The 12838-nt window shown below is 31.7% G+C and overlaps 1 protein-coding gene across 2 annotated transcripts in view; it reads left to right on the top strand.

Moving 5' to 3' along the window:
• The window catches only part of LOC134708291 (poly(rC)-binding protein 3-like), a 110836-nt gene that overhangs the window by 43310 nt on the left and 54688 nt on the right, over positions 1-12838 (top strand). The window contains exon 3 of one of the 2 annotated variants that reach the window (XM_063568717.1): positions 6290-6384. The gene's annotated coding sequence lies outside the window, so the exon portion shown is untranslated. Of the gene's footprint in view, positions 1-6289; positions 6385-12010; positions 12088-12838 lie in introns of those variants that run through there. The other variant, XM_063568713.1, reaches the window with a different exon arrangement.

Here is a 12838-nt window from a genome sequence, read left to right on the forward strand (position 1 = left end):
GTCCCAAGAAAATAAAGATACCTGCGTAAATGCATCTCATTCTGATTTTAGTTGTTATGTGGCGAACACAGTAAAGTCTGGCACAACCTCCGAAATTCAAAAGAGTAAAAAAAAACCAGATATTATGAAAGGACAATTTAAAAAATTAAAAATCGCTGGTAGGAATAAGAAATTTTCGTTTGCAAAATATATTGGTCAGGTCAATTGTGAACTGTCTCATCTCACTTTGCGTCCGTCTATCTGTAAATTGTTGTCAGGTGTGGATTAAGGCGGTTTCAGCTTGAAACTTTAATTTCTTGATCATTTTACTGCACAATAGTTCGAGATATCTACATTTCACCCCTTTGGAAGAATATTTTAATAATTTTACCTAAAAAAACCTCCAAAAAAATTTCGCCTCCCTCCGCTCGGCGAAAATATAACTTTGCGCCCCACCTAACTGAAAATCCTGGATCCGCCCCTGCTGTATACACTTGTGAACTACAGTCAAATCTGCTGTAAAGGTCAACTTTCTGCCATTTATTTCTGGTAGGATCATAATATGTTGGTCCTGTATACACTTGTGAACTACAGTCAAATCTGCTGTAAAGGTCACCTATCTGCCATTTATTTCTGGTAGGATCATATGTTGGTCCTGTATACACTTGTGAACTACAGTCAAATCTGCTGTAAAGGTCACCTCTGTATGGGAAAAACCCTTTAGTGTCAGGTCACTTTTGCTTTGTCCATTTGTAGTCAAACCTATTTGTATTTAGAAGTTAACCTCACTAATAAGGTCAGTTTTCTCTTGACCCATACATGAACTTTATATATAGGTTTGACTGTATTTACCAATGTCATGGTCATGATGATACTGCTTTTATATCATAAACAATACATATATATATAGAATAATAGGTAGTTTCGTTTTTGATACTGACTATATCATGTGGAATATCTAGACGAGCCCATTAGGGTGAGATAAGATATTCCACATGATATAGTCAGTATCGAAAACGAAACTACCTATTATTCTGTTTATCGGTAATTATGACGTCACACAATGTACTGCCTAATATTTTCAGTGATACAGCCAGTTCGCTTATACTCTAAAATATTAGGCAGTAAGATCAAAGGGAAAATATAAGAATTACCGATAAATTGAAATATTCTGCCTTTAATTTATGTTTAATTTGTAACACATTTTACTATTTATTTATAAAATTGTCTATGTCGGCATAGTTTCATTCTATTTAATAAACTAAATGAGTTAAGTTTAATTGGTAACTATTTAAAGTAGTAAAGCCTCATCCCTGCTTAGTTATGCATTGATTGGAGATGAATATCTTTGGTTATAAACTTATTAGAGACTTGCGTGTATTCTTGTCTGAGATGATGAGAAGCTTTGATATGGCTTTATATAAGGCACGTTAACTGGCTTGAAGAGGGATTTTTAGACTTATCCTTAGACTTTATAATTAATCATTAATTAATTTATAGATTACTGATCCATCTTTGTTTCATCCGTTATTACTGGTTGTAGAAAATATAGATTATTTAGTAAATTAGTACATGAATGCCTTCATTAGATTGGTTATGAAATTGGGTACCTTATCATGAAGTTATCCAGGTGTATGTAGTAAAGTCAGTAGATCTCATATTGCCTGAACATGTTGAATGCATATGAAAATAGAGATTTTAAAACGGTCTTTGGTTTGTTAATAGGCCCATGGAAAGAAAAAAACTTCATTGTAATTTTGAGGTTTATTTTTTATAATAAAATCTGGTCTTCACCTATATTATTATGGAGTAGCCTAGTATAGCCATCATTAACAACTACCATTATCTCCAGTTTTCTTTTTAAAGAAATTGAATAGAAACTACAATTCTCACCATTTATTAAAAAAAAAAGCCTTTACTCTACCTCCATCTCAGCTTAATTAGGCTAACTTTATTATAACCTTTGTATCAAAACTGTGTTGAACACAAAGTTTTGAAAATTGAGAAATTGAAATTTTTCTGCACTTGTCTTTATAAAATTATGAGGATTATTATTTCAAAGACTTTTTAAAATAAAAATAGATTATTTTTTTTTAAATTGACAAAAACTACATACTTGTTTTAAGACTTTAAATCAAATAAGTAATGACAACACACAAGACATATCAAGTGTTGTATCTCTCGGGAGATACGATGTCACTTTCTTCCGTAATGAATATTGATTTGGATAGAAAATGTGTAAAAACTGATTTACTTCAGCCTTCATCCTGCTAATACCACTTCCTCAGAATTGCCTTACTGGAATTATTTAACAATCAAGATAGCCATTGTGGAATTATTTAACCATTTTTTTCCCATAAATGTGTAGATTTAGTGGCTGATTTCCATACATGTTTGTATTAATGGCGTAATTCTAGTCTAAATGAATCTTTAAATACTCCTTTATGATAATTCTTTGACAATTGTTTGTGTTTTATCTTTATAAAACTAAAATGTGTAATAATGTCAAAACTTTTGATTAGGTTGGTAGAACTATTCCCTCCTTTGTTAATATCCCAATGAAATTTGCTTTACATGCAATATTATATTTTTTTATATAGATTAGACCGTTGGTTTTCCTGTTTGAATGGTTTTACACTAGTAATTTTGGGGCCCTTTATAGCTTGTTGTTCGGTGTGAGCCAAGGCTCCGTGTTGAAGGCCGTACTTTAACCTATAATGGTTTACTTTTTAAATTGTTATTTGGATGGAGAGTTGTCTCATTGGCACTCACACCACATCTTCCTATATCAAAATACAAAAATGAATTCAGAATTGAAATAAAAATGTGCTAACTTCATTTAATGCATAAACATCAGTTACTCATTTTTTTCTTATATACAATGTTATTCAAAAAGTTAATTAACTTTAGAAGAATAAGCTCACAAGTTGTACATAAGAAACACTTTTTGTTTAAGAAAATTACTGTGAAAAAATACAAATAAAAGTTGCTGAAGCTTTGTATGGAAAGGAAGATAACTCTATATTGTTAAGTTTACTCAAAGATCAGTAAAACAATATATGATAAAACTAAATGACTATCGCATTGAATAAAATATTTTGTTTTTTTCTGTCAAATAACAAACATGCTGTAGTTTGAACTACAGACAGATTTTAATATCATGATGATTTCTTTATATAGATTTAGGAAGATGTGGTGTGAGTGCCAATGAGACAACTCTCCATCCAAATAACAATTTATAAAAGTAAACCATTTATATTTTTAGTAAAGTTGCTGTTTAATGTATAGATCTATTAGAGTTCTCGCTTTAGGTACCTTTACACAATTCCTGTGTTTTCTTTAAAAGGGATGTGTTTAATTACATTAAAAATTGCCAGTTAAAATGTGTAGAACAAACAAAAAGGATGTTAAATTATAACACTCGGTATGTTCTAAAAAAATCGTCTAAAAGTTGTAATATTGCATCACAGATATGTTGAGGAATATACTTGTGTCATAAACATGAATCTTTATTTTTTTTAATAATTGGGTGGTATTTCAGATTTTTATGATATTTTGTGTTCTATTAGAACTCAATGAACTGCATCTGATATAGAAATAAGACTGGCATACAATCAAGATGTCTTATTTTATATTCAGTCCTTCATTAATTACCCTAAGTGACAGTTGTCTTTAGTAGGAGACAATTTATTGCAGTCAATCTCCTCCTCCATAAACATAAAACTTAGGAAAAAAACAATGGTAATGTCTTTGCCAAGTCTGGTAAAGACAATTACATAACTCTTCGAGTGTTATGTCACGAAAAGTAGTGTGTTGTTAAATAGAAAACTTTCTCTGGTTATTTACTGTTAAGAAATAAGTAATTATGAAGTGCCATCCCTTTAAAGGAGCTAATTAACTGGGGACTCTACTCAATAGCTGCACGACTTTGACATGATGTTGATAGTAGAGCTATTTTAAAACATTTGATATCTGGTAATAATTTTTACAGACCAATTAATAAGCCACACAAAACTCTATTCTGTTTATTTCCAATGCAAAGACCCTATGAAGGAATCAATATTAATACCAAAATATGCTGTCAACATTATCTGCTCTTTGATCGGGTTGTTGTCTCTTTGACACATTCCCCATTACCATTCTCAATTTTACCATAAAATATCGATCAGATGTGAAATCTCTGAACTTATAAGATGTCAATTTATATTGAAGAATTATGTCCTTGTGCCGGTTATAAAATTTAAATATAGTAAATGTTTTGACAAGTTTGTGATAAAGAAAACCCTGGTGTAATAATTTATCAGTAATACAGAGATTTCTTTCGTTTCAATAAAATACGTTAGTTACATGCATACACAAGAAAATCAAACAAGTTGAAATATATATAAACACCTTAAGATGGTGACATTAGTAACATCACCATAAAAAATGGATAATTACCGATAAAAACTATCATTCTGCACTTGAAAAAAGATAAACCAATTCTGCTCTATGCCTTCAAGGTGTAGATCAGACTTGTAATAATTTGACTTTGGCTCCAATACTTTCATTTTTTGTCCGGTTCTTATGAAAATTCAGATATGTTTTAATCAGCAGTGATGAGCTATTTAATAAGAATCATATATATATGCCCTCAGAAATAAAACTTTATGAAATATTGATGTAAAACCTCTCCTATGTCTACATTTCTTATTGAATTATGAATCCATATCAACAGTTTATATTAGCAATGCCTTTTAGCGCTAACATACCATTTGAACTGTATAAATTGTTAGGTCAGAGGTCTTAGTCACAGCTTCCAGATAAAGATTTGGGTGTGTTTGTGATTTCTAGTGATTACTTGAGGTTAACTTTTAAAATTTGATAATTAATTTTATGAATTGAGAGGGAGTTAGGTTCTCAATTTTAAGGCCAATTGGTAAGTGGTTGATTCCTATTTTAATAGTTTGAAATTTTTTACAAAAAATCTTGAATTCGAAATTAAACTAAAATGTGCCTCAATCTGTTATTTTTTTTTTTGGATGCCTAAGTTTGAAATACCAAAAATAAACTGAACTAAGTATTGATCATAACAGTTTTGAGTTACCTCCCTTCACATATTAAATAAAGCAAAAAGAAATTATGTGCCATTGATCTTATAAATATAAAAGAAGAAGATGTGGTATGATTGCCAATGAGACAACACTCCACAAGAGGCCAAAATTGACACAGAAATTAACAACTATAGGTCATTGTATGGCCTTCAATAATGAGCAAAGCCATTATACCTAAGTGCTTACACATGACATACCATTTATGAGAGATATGTGGAGATCTTCTACTGAATCTCACCAATTCATTTGTTGTTCTTTGAAATATTAAATGAAAATGGTCATAAGAGTTAGAAACTTTATTATTTTTGTTTTTGGTTGGAAAAGTTTATTCTGCACAGGAAATGTATTTCATTTAGTTTAAGGAGAGTTGACAACTTTTTTAACTTAATTTCTCTTCATTTAAGATAAATTTAAAAAGTGAGATTTAGAGTTCAACATATGGTCTTCTAATTCATCCATTTTGTCATGTTGTATGTTTCTATTTTCTGTAAACCAATTTCCAGATAGTTTATAAGACAATGTCCTGATTTTCCAAATTTGCAGCAATTTATTTTCTGCATTTTCTAGTTTTCTTGATGTATTTATATTCATAAGAGGAGATTCATGTCTTTACAAATTTGCAACTATTTATCTTCTCCAAAAAGTAAATGTGGTAGGGTTGCACATTCAGCAAAAAACTAAGAAGGTATGGAGTGCACCTTTTTACTTTTTAAAAATAACTTCAGCAAATCTAAATCATCTAAAATAGAATAAAATAATCAATTCAGGTAAATCTGAACTAATGATACAGATCTGTCAATGATGCCCCTGAAAAATGATATGTCCCCATTGGTTAATTCTGCAAGTGATTTTTCATGAAATTTTTGTAACCTTAAACAATCTAAAGTTTATATGCACCCTGCAGAAACAAGTAATTTGTGCACGTCATATAAATGATTATGCACTGTATTCTAGAAATATCAAAGTTTAATACTCATCTTAATACTGCATCATTAAATGAAATCATTAAATGAAATATGATTTTTACATCAGAGTTTTAAATTTTAACAAACGAAGAAAAATCAAGTTTATTACTAAATGGCTCCATATTTATAGCGTAATAATGTTTGATTTATATTAGAAATGCATCTTTGATCGTGTGATCTTAAGAGAGGGTATTTTTACGTTGATATTACATCATACCTTTGTAAACTGTACTGATATATTTTTTTCTCCAGAATATGTAACCTTTGAAAGTGGATACCAATAACAGTACTTATATACATATATCAAAAGCATGACCTTCAGACCTCAGTAGCCATCACCATTTGACGTAAGTGTTTGATTATTTAGCCAATCATACTGCATCTCCTAGTGGTTAATACTGAGGGAGGGAAGGAGGGGTCCTGATCACGAAATCTCGGGCTTAAAAACACGAAATCCCAAAATCCTGGGCATAAAAATACGAAATCCTGAGGTTTCAAAAAAAAGAATTCTCGGATCCCGAAAGCGTCAATCCAGAAATCCCAAGCTTAAAAACACCCGACCCGGGAGTCCCAATAAAGGTCCAATCCTCCCTCAATACTGAGGGTTAATAATTTGATGTTTTCTGTTACGGCGAGTTGTAAACTGTCTGTAGTAAACAGGTGGTCTTATTACACAAGTACTACACATTTTTGGTGCTTTTCTATGGTTTGATATAACTTGATATTAATAAAGATGTATATAACACTAAATGCTTTATATGAAATATGATTGAATCACACAAATAAAAGCAGAATGACCATAACTTGGCAACTGTTAGTTGTAGGGACCATTCAGGGTGACTGGTAGAATTGAGACCATTTTATGGTGAAATAGATCAATTGAATTTCAAGTCTGCTTCTGTTAAAATGGAACTGTCTTATCCTTTTGTCATGATATAGGATCATATAGTCTAGTAGTCTGTTTTTAATACATTAATGGTTTCAAATCTGCCCTTGCTTTCTTTACACATTATCTTGGGTGTATGAATGCAGTTGCATGTTCATTATTATGTTTTTATTGATGCATACATTGTATTTCACAAGCTAATATAACACATGGTGAAATAAGTATTGGTTGGACAATTATACTTAAAAGATGTCTCATTGTACATCAAATGTAATGTCATGATAAGCAAAGAACTGGGTAATTAGTACCCATGAGAATTAGCAGTATACTATCTGCCAAATATTTATTAGATACAGACAACAATCTCCTTATTTTAAGAACAGAACATAAAATCAATGCTAATTAAGGGCCTATATTAATGGACATAAATATTCTAGGAGATATAATACTGATCAACAATATAAATCTGCTCTAATTATCACCTCCTAATGATCTGTTAATTAGAGGCTATTATTTTGTATAGCTTGCATTTGGGAATAATTGAGGCTGATAGTTGTTTATTGTAATCTGCTGGTGATTGGTCAGACTGATGGCAATAATTATTACATGCTGTTGGTAGAACTAGAAATTATGGGGCACAACACAATGTTTGTTTACTCATCTGTTTCACCTTGGCTTCAAACCCAGATTATATATTTATATGTTTTACAATGGAATTGCCATTTCCGAAACGTCATTTTGCTCCACTTATTATTCAACTAGTTTGAATAGATTGATTTATGGGTTTAGAAATAGGTAGATTCAGTATAGTTGCTAATGAGACAACTATAAAGAGACCTAAAAAAAACATTTCCTTTAAATTTAAGTTACACACATTGAATATACCCTTACACATTTTTGGTTAACAAACAAATATTCTGGACAAAATACTATAAATCTGAAAGGTTCAATGATGTTTAAATGTGAAAAGATGATAAATTATACCCAGGCCAAATAACAGTATGATTCCTTTCAATCACATAAATGGTTCTCCACTATTGTTTCTTAAGCTATATTCCAAAATTATGTCTGTTCTTTGCCAAACTTAAAAATTTTAAACTTGAAGTCTTGCTCTTGGCTTGCTCTTATTAGCTCACCTGGCCCGAAGGGCCAAGTGAGCCTTTCTCATCACTTGGCGTCCGGCGTCGTCCGGCGTCGTTAACTTTTAGAAAAATCTTCTCCTCTGAAACTACTGGGCCAAATGAAACCACACTTGGCCACAATCATCATTGGGGTATCTAGTTTAAAAAATGTGTGGCGTGATCCGCCAAACAAAACAAGATGGCCTCCATGGCTAAAAATAGAACATAGGAGTAAAATGCAGTTTTTGGCTTATAACTCAAAAACCAAAGCATTTAGAGCAAATCTGACATGGATAAAATTGTTTATCAGGTCAAGATCTATCTGCCCTGAAATTTTCAGATGAATCAGACAACCAGTTGTTGGGTTGCTGCCCCTGAATTGGTAATTTTAGGGAAATTTTGCTGTTTTTGGTTATTATCTTGAATATTATTATAGATAGAGAGAAACTGTAAACAGCAATAATTTTCAGCAAAGTAAGATTTACAAATAAGTCAACAGGACCAAAATGGTCAGTTGACCCCTTTAGAAGTTATTGCCCTTTAAAGTCAATTTTTAACCATTTTTCGTAAATTTTATATATCTTTTACAAAAATCTTCTCAATTGAAACTGTTGGGCCAACTTAATCCAAACTTGGCCCCAATCATCTTTGGGGTATCTATTTAAAAATGTGTGGCATGACCCGCCAAACCAACCAAGATGGCCGCCATGGCTAAAAATAGAACATAGGGGTAAAACACAGTTTTTAGCTTATAACTCAAAAACCAAAGCATTTAAAGCAAATCTGACAAGAGGTTAAATTGTTCATCAGGTCAAGTCCTATCTGCCCTGAAATTTTCAGATGAATCAGAGAACCGGATGTTGGGTTGCTGTCCCTGAATTGGTAATTTTAAGAAAATTTTGTTGTTTTTGGTTATTATCTTGAATATTATTATAGATAGAGAGAAACTGTAAACAGCAATAATTTTCAGCAAAGTAAGATTTACAAATAAGTCAACAGGACCAAAATGGTCAGTTGACCCCTTTAGAAGTTATTGCCCTTTAAAGTCAATTTTTAACCATTTTTCGTAAATTTTATATATCTTTTACAAAAATCTTCTCATCTGAAACTGTTGGGCCAACTTAATCCAAACTTGGCCCCAATCATATTTGGGGTATCTAGTTTAAAAATGTGTGGCATGACCCGCCAAACCAACCAAGATGGCCGCCATGGCTAAAATAGAACATAGGGGTAAAACGCAGTTTTTAGCTTATAACTCAAAAACCAAAGCATTTAGAGCAAATCTGACATGGGGTTAAAGGTTCATCAGGTCAAGTCCTATCTGCCCTGAAATTTTCAGATGAATCAGAGAACCGGATGTTGGGTTGCTGTCCCTGAATTGGTAATTTTAAGAAAATTTTGTTGTTTTTGGTTATTATCTTGAATATTATTATAGATAGAGTTAATCTGTAAACAGCAAAAATGTTCAGCATAGTAAGATTTACAAATAAGTCACCATGACCAAAATGGTCAATTGACCCCCTAAGGAGTTATTGTCCTTTACAGTCAATTTTTAACAATTTTCAGAAAACTTGTAGATTTTTACTACCGGTTACATTTTCCACAGAAACTACTGGACCAAGTTTATTATAGATAGTGATAATTGTAAGCAGCAAGAATGTTCAGTTAAGTAAGATGTGCAAACATATCACCATCACCAAAAACATAATTTTGTCATGAATCCATCTGCTTCCTATGTTTAATATTCACATAGACCAAGGTGAGCGACACAGGCTCTTAAGAGCCTCTAGTTTTTCTTATTTTTAATAGACAAAGTCAGAATTTTCTTAGATCTCTATCATTCTGATTTTTATTGAATGACAGCTCAATAGGCTTTTTATTTTCCTTTAAAGTTTTCAAGAAATAGATAAAATCAGCTAATCTCAATTATTCTGATTGTTGAAGAATGACAAGACTTGTATATCAGAATACGAAAATTTACGTTTTTCTCTAAACTTATAGTCATTGTAAGAATCGCCATTAAAAAGAAGTTCTTCGTCAAAGTATAAGCTGCCAACAGATAATGGCGCTGCAGACTTGACGATGAATATTAACGACAGGTTTTCCTGTGTTCATTAAGACTTAATGCTTCCACGGGGAGTCTTACTTTCCTTTACCGGAGATATATGTAGTTCAAAGAGAAAATAAATAAAAAGTTTTGTTATAACAAGCAAAGAATTAATCTCACTCTCGGACAAATTGATGGGATTCATTTGTTTTCATTTGAACAGTTTTAGTGTTTTCCAAGACGAAAAACAGATTTTTTAATTAAGGGTTCCAATCTTCATTGAAATGCTATAAATGAATTGAATAAGTAGTAAGAAAATTTTAATTTGGATATTATAAGTCACCAGAAAAATTTGATGTTTTCATTGATTCCATTCAATAGTACTGGCAGCATCTACAAAATTAAACACTCTGTTAAAGGGTAATTTGATACGAACTCAAAAGTCTGTACAATGCTATAATGGGTGTGTTTGGATATACGCCTGAGGCCGCGCCTATGGTTACCCATGGTTTTGTGTATAAAATATCAAACCATAGGTACCTATGGGTAACCATTATGGCCGCCTCAGGCGTATATCCAAACACAACCTTGGTCTGTATCTTCTGCTTCTGTGTCTGCATTGTTGTGGACAATAACTTGTGTATAAGTGTAAAGATTTATCTGACAACAAACCACAAGTTTTCATACCACAACGGCAATGCTAAGATTGAGTTTTGGGGTATTTTCCCCAAACATTGAGGAATTAATAAGGGGCATCAAATAACCATTTTTCTAGTTTCAAGACAATAACTTGTGTTCAAGTGTATGGATCTTTCTAAATTTGTACTTCCAAGGTTCCATACTACAAAGTGTAGTCTTGGATTGAGTTTGGGGGTAATTGCTCCAAGAGGATTCAAAAAGTTTGAGGGGGGGGGGTTTCTACAAAATTTTGAAAAGTTGAAGATTAAATCTTCAGTTGCACATTATTGCGCACTAGACTTTAAGATCTGTGACCACATTTATTTTGTGTTAGAAACATATGTTATGTCAAAAATTTGATCACAATCCAAATTCAGACAGTATCAATCTTGAATATTGTGTTCAAATTTGCCCAAACTGTTCAAGGTTTAAGATCTCTGCGGTCGTATCAGGCTGTGATCAGTGAAACATTTTATTAAGTTTGTTTAGCTATACTTTATATATACTGCACCATTCTTTTAAGGCCAGTGGAAACTATGTCCTCTCTACAGCAAAAGTATGTTTATGTACTGCTCAAGTCAAAAGATTGGTTGATTGGCTTCTATGAAAGAGCAATTTTATGTTTGCGCTGCTAGATCTTCATCTTGACGATTTTAAGTGATAGGAGTAGGTAATTTTTAGATCTGCACAATGTAGAACTTATGGTTTCTTAGATCTAAACATCAACAACAATAATTGAATAATTTATTATACTTTGTGGTTGACATTTTGGTCAAATGCCATACGGAATCTTTCCAACTTATTCTTGTTTAGGGGAAAAAAGAAAATTCAAAAAAATTGATTAGAATATACATAAAACTTATTCTAATTACGTCTAGGTTCTTGTAATAGGAATATGTAGTTCTAAGATGAAAGTGATATAGCTTCTGATGTTCCATCAATTTAGAATCTCTTTATTCTCCACACTTTAGAAAAGCCTAAGTAAAGGTTTTCTAATGAGCATTCTTTTAGATCCCCCTAATTAGTTGATATGTATTTTCCCAGTAACCCTTGGTACATTTCCAGCCAAGTTGTGAAGTTATTTGTATAAAATATTAACACATGTTGAATGGAACCTCTCAGTCGTCTGTTCTTAATAATAATAATAATGCCAAAGTTAAAAAGGGTGATATAGATGTGAAATGGCAGATTGACAATCCACTCAGTGCACCCCCGTCACACAGGCAGAGGACGATATTGTAGTGACTGTAGTGACGTGTTTTACAGAAGTAAAGCTTAGATCGTTCCCTCTATCGTAGGATTTAATTGCTTATTGCAGGTAAAGAAATTACATTTATTTATTTTATGAGAAGATGGCATCTCCTGAAATGTAGTTCTCCGTTTTTAAATCATTTATTTATAATTGAGATAACAATTTTAACCTTTCTGATAAAAGATTCTGAGTTTTGTTGTTGTCGTGTTGCATTATTTCGTCAACTTATACTTTTATCTTTTGTTAAATTGTTTTTAATTGGAATTGGCAATGTGTACATTTTATTTCATAGAATTACATAATAAGATAGTTAATTGTAAAAAACGGGATGAGTTGAGGAAGATGTAAGCTAAAAATTAATTAAACATTTTATCATATTAATTTATATGTAAACCATAAGATAGAGAGGCAAAGTTTATCGTTTTAGAGTCTAACGATTTTTAACAAGGAATTTTGAAAAGTTTAAAAAAAAAAAGAATGGTCTTACAATTCATTGTCTATATTTTTCATGTTTTGTTTTATATACAGATATACCGGTATGTATACTATCATGGCAATCACTAAGGCAAAACATTAAAATGTATTAAGATTTAATTTGCCTTTTAAGTGGAAACAGATATTATTTGGCAAACGGTCTTCATAGCAAATGTATCTGCTTTTCTCATCATAACCTTTTCAAATCACTGCAGCCTACAATATAGATTGTAGCATTGTTTCAGGCCTAAATTTTTGGTATTATGTTTCATAGCTATTTACTCACTACTTAAGCAAACTGGAACTGACACAATGGTCCCGTAGTACATATAGACATGAACAT

Source organism: Mytilus trossulus, chromosome 2, assembly GCF_036588685.1.
Source record: "Mytilus trossulus isolate FHL-02 chromosome 2, PNRI_Mtr1.1.1.hap1, whole genome shotgun sequence".
Lineage (NCBI taxonomy): Eukaryota > Metazoa > Mollusca > Bivalvia > Mytilida > Mytilidae > Mytilus > Mytilus trossulus.